The 5,000-nt window shown below is 53.7% G+C and overlaps 1 non-coding gene across 1 annotated transcript in view; it reads right to left on the bottom strand.

Moving 5' to 3' along the window:
* Positions 1-1,507, bottom strand: part of LOC124728997 — a 1,909-nt gene extending 402 nt beyond the window's left edge. The window contains exon 1 of the ribosomal RNA XR_007007530.1: positions 1-1,507. This exon is cut by the window's left edge and continues 402 nt beyond it. This is a non-coding gene — a ribosomal RNA (small subunit ribosomal RNA).
* Positions 1,508-5,000: the final 3,493 nt, after the last annotated feature.

The following is a 5,000-nucleotide window of genomic DNA, read 5'->3' as shown; positions in this document are numbered from 1 at the left end:
AAGCCGCCTGTCCCTCTAAGAAGAAAAGTAATCGCTGACAGCACGAAGGATGTCACGCGACTAGTTAGCAGGCTAGAGTCTCGTTCGTTATCGGAATTAACCAGACAAATCGCTCCACCAACTAAGAACGGCCATGCACCACCACCCACCGAATCAAGAAAGAGCTATCAATCTGTCAATCCTTCCGGTGTCCGGGCCTGGTGAGGTTTCCCGTGTTGAGTCAAATTAAGCCGCAGGCTCCACTCCTGGTGGTGCCCTTCCGTCAATTCCTTTAAGTTTCAGCTTTGCAACCATACTTCCCCCGGAACCCAAAAGCTTTGGTTTCCCGGAGGCTGCCCGCCGAGTCATCGGAGGAACTGCGGCGGATCGCTGGCTGGCATCGTTTATGGTTAGAACTAGGGCGGTATCTGATCGCCTTCGAACCTCTAACTTTCGTTCTTGATTAATGAAAACATACTTGGCAAATGCTTTCGCTTCTGTTCGTCTTGCGACGATCCAAGAATTTCACCTCTAACGTCGCAATACGAATGCCCCCGCCTGTCCCTATTAATCATTACCTCGGGTTCCGAAAACCAACAAAATAGAACCGAGGTCCTATTCCATTATTCCATGCACACAGTATTCAGGCGGGCTTGCCTGCTTTAAGCACTCTAATTTGTTCAAAGTAAACGTGCCGGCCCACCGAGACACTCAATAAAGAGCACCCTGGTAGGATTTCAACGGGGTCCGCCTCGGGACGCACGAGCACGCACGGGGCGGTCGCACGCCTTCGGCTCGCCCCACCGGCAGGACGTCCCACGATACATGCCAGTTAAACACCGACGGGCGGTGAACCAACAGCGTGGGACACAAATCCAACTACGAGCTTTTTAACCGCAACAACTTTAATATACGCTATTGGAGCTGGAATTACCGCGGCTGCTGGCACCAGACTTGCCCTCCAATAGATACTCGTTAAAGGATTTAAAGTGTACTCATTCCGATTACGGGGCCTCGGATGAGTCCCGTATCGTTATTTTTCGTCACTACCTCCCCGTGCCGGGAGTGGGTAATTTGCGCGCCTGCTGCCTTCCTTGGATGTGGTAGCCGTTTCTCAGGCTCCCTCTCCGGAATCGAACCCTGATTCCCCGTTACCCGTTACAACCATGGTAGGCGCAGAACCTACCATCGACAGTTGATAAGGCAGACATTTGAAAGATGCGTCGCCGGTACGAGGACCGTGCGATCAGCCCAAAGTTATTCAGAGTCACCAAGGCAAACGGACCGGACGAGCCGACCGATTGGTTTTGATCTAATAAAAGCGTCCCTTCCATCTCTGGTCGGGACTCTGTTTGCATGTATTAGCTCTAGAATTACCACAGTTATCCAAGTAACGTGGGTACGATCTAAGGAACCATAACTGATTTAATGAGCCATTCGCGGTTTCACCTTAATGCGGCTTGTACTGAGACATGCATGGCTTAATCTTTGAGACAAGCATATGACTACTGGCAGGATCAACCAGGGAGCTGCGTCAACTAGAGCTGAGCAGCCGGCCGCCCGGGAGTGTGTCCCGGGGGCCCGCGCGAACACGCAAGCGTCCGCTCAATCATTCTGCAAACAGGAGGAGGCTGAGCTCCCCTGCACAATACACCTCGAAACCCTCTCAGGTCCCGGCGGCGCGCAGCGCCGTCCCAAGTACTTGGTCGGGTTCGAGAGAGGCGCAATCGCCCGGAGTTAGGCGAGTAGACGCTTTCGGTGCGACCACCCGTGCTCCCAACTGAGCTTGCCGCTGCCGACAGAGGCCCGGGAGCGTGCTGTCGTGGCATTGCCGGCGGGAGACAACACGCGCCACCTACGGTGACCGGCAGCTCCAACGCCAGCGCCACAGAAGGACAAAAGCCCCACTTGGGTGCCGAAGCGAACTCTCCCAGCACAGCGCACGCGCCAACACATCCGCACAGCTGCGATACAAACCACCAGCGAGAACCGCTGGGGCGACCGAGCAGCAGACGGCGTCGCGGCGCCGAGCGCCGGGCGGCAGCGCATCCTCAACGCACACAGTCCTCAATCGGACCAGCACACTGAAGATGTCCACCGCGCTTCGCACCGGGCCCGCGAGGACCTACTTTGGCCGCACGGCGCCGCGCGCAGGGTGCGCCGGCGCGCAGCTGCGACGCCTGCCGCGTCCGTCGGCCGGCGCGCCTGCCACTGGCCGCCCCCACCAGCCGGCTGTAGCGCGTGCGCCCACGCACCGCGCGGCCAGCACGCCGGGAGGCGCCCCCTCACCGGCCGGGGACGGTCCCACCCAGCCACCGCCGCGTATCGCTTCACACCCAGATGCCGTTCAGTTTCGTCGGCATGGTGGGTATCGCTGGAACAACCGGTTAGTACCTCAACCTATCGTCGCCATCACCGATTCACCCCTAGCGAGAACAACCGCACCACAACAGGTTACCATTTGTTCATTTGCGTAACTTCACCAGAAAACGCAGGCGTCCATCGCCATTTGCAACTTCCACGATTATTGCATGCCTGTGTCAGGTGTCACGCCACACTACGTCTGCCCACATACACGCAACAAAATGTGCACGCCTAGACAATACGTGGAAGGTGGCCCCCGTACGTATGCGATGTCCATTGCTCGAACGACTGTCAACCGGCCTCTGTAGCATGTCGCAGATATGGAACGCGGTGCACCATGCCATCACGGTGTGTGAGGAGAGACGACTAGGTCCGAATACATCAACAGACAGCTCATGCTGATCGCCATCCACGGCGTCCGTTCCTCCCACACGTCTCTATGGCGTACCACACTGCAATCCAGCTCTCATAGGGAGACGACACGTAGCTGCGTGCACAATATTTGCACTGTATGGTCCGCCGTTTTTGGGCGCAGTCGTTGTACGGTCACACATGTGCCACGATGTATCATTCAGTACATAAGGACGAATGTGCAGTACAGATTGTGGTTTACGCGTACGACATTAGCGGACAGTTGACACAGGCCGCACCACAACGTAGCCTGAGTACGTCGCATGCGGAGGGCATTGAACATGCAAAGTTCTCACCAACCAGCTTGCGAAGGCAGGGGGCAAGGTGGGGACGTGGGGAGGGGCGGCATGTACGTCCTGCTGCCATCCACATTACAGTGTACAGCAGGAGCATGTGGAAAGTGAGCAAGACTTGCAAGGTGTTTAACATGAAGCGATACACAGGGGAGCGGGGAGTGCGAGTAGCGAACTATATTGCGAGGGTTGCGGGTGGGCAACACTACACTAATTGAACGAGTCGTATAACAATTACAGAGCAGGTTTAGGCGACAACGTGGGTTACGTTAGGCGACAACGTGGGTTAGGTTAAGGCACGACGTGGGTTAGGTTAAGGCACGACATGGGTTAGGTTAAGGCACGACATGGGTTAGGTTAAGGCACGACATGGGTTAGGTTAAGGCACGACATGGGTTAGGTTAAGGCACGACATGGGTTAGGTTAAGGCACGACATGGGTTAGGTTAAGGCACAACATGGGTTAGGTTAAGGCACAACATGGGTTAGGTTAAGGCACAACATGGGTTAGGTTAAGGCACAACATGGGTTAGGTTAAGGCACAACATGGGTTAGGTTAAGGCACAACATAGGTTAGGTTAAGGCACAACATGGGTTAGGTTAAGGCACAACATGGGTTAGGTTAAGGCACAACATGGGTTAGGTTAAGGCACAACATGGGTTAGGTTAAGGCACAACATGGGTTAGGTTAAGGCACAACATGGGTTAGGTTAAGGCACAACATGGGTTAGGTTAAGGCACAACATGGGTTAGGTTAAGGCACAACATGGGTTAGGTTAAGGCACAACATGGGTTAGGTTAAGGCACAACATGGGTTAGGTTAAGGCACAACATGGGTTAGGTTAAGGCACAACATGGGTTAGGTTAAGGCACAACATGGGTTAGGTTAAGGCACAACATGGGTTAGGTTAAGGCACAACATGGGTTAGGTTAAGGCACAACATGGGTTAGGTTAAGGCACAACATGGGTTAGGTTAAGGCACAACATGGGTTAGGTTAAGGCACAACATGGGTTAGGTTAAGGTACAACATAGGTTAGGTTAGGTTAGGTTACACGTTGTTGTAAGGAAAGGTGTAGGGGGGGGCGGGGGCGGCAGGTTCGTTGATAGTGATTATAGTAAGTGAATGCTTGTGACATGATCAGATTTGTCACGTCAGGATGCACCTTTGGCTTATTAGAGGCGGCGCTCCAATTCTATGCTTGTGTCAGACCTGTGTCTTTGACTCATGTCATTGTTTGTGCGCTGTGACAGGAGGTACTATTGTGATGTTGGGTGCACCGTTGTATAGGACATGTGTGGGTGTTGGTGCCTGATCTGCGCAATGGTGGATGTCGAAAGGGTGGGATATTGTATTTTCCGCATGGACCTCCTGGTCTGGTTGTGATAGTGTGGATTGTGTAATGTGGCGGAGAGGATGCACTGGATGTTGTTCCATGCTGGTGCTTACATATTGTATGTGCGCCCGTTAGAAGCAGAGAGTGGTGCGTGATCAGAGTGGCTGGCTGACGTGTGGTTCCCATTGTGGGCAGACTCTTTCAGCATGTATACGGACAGTTGTATATATATTCTGTAGTTTGATGGCTCTGCATTGATTACTAATCAGCGCCGTGTGTACGGGTAATCTGGTTCCAGTCCAAAATGTTCCATCTGTGTACATTAGTGACAAAGACTCCCCTCATGCAGTGGGGCTCGGTCTGTTATAACTCTTCCGCGTAATATATTTGCCCCACGTTTTTGCGACTGCGAGTGCGAGTGCAACGCGCATGGGGACCGACATGCTGATGGCTCGGTATCGGACGCCGTACAGTGAGCAACGCGATCGCGTCTCTCGCTCGTAAGTGGTACAGGTCGCGGCTCATGTATAGGGACAGCGGGAATGTCGCATATTGGCAATAACTCTTCATGAAACGCACGTTATAGGGGTGGATTGCACTTTACGAGTGCGGGAAACG

Source organism: Schistocerca piceifrons, unplaced genomic scaffold, assembly GCF_021461385.2.
Source record: "Schistocerca piceifrons isolate TAMUIC-IGC-003096 unplaced genomic scaffold, iqSchPice1.1 HiC_scaffold_119, whole genome shotgun sequence".
Taxonomy (NCBI): Eukaryota; Metazoa; Arthropoda; class Insecta; order Orthoptera; family Acrididae; genus Schistocerca; species Schistocerca piceifrons.
The sequence above is the reverse complement of the archived record's forward strand: the minus strand, read 5'-3'. Positions and strand labels throughout refer to the sequence as shown.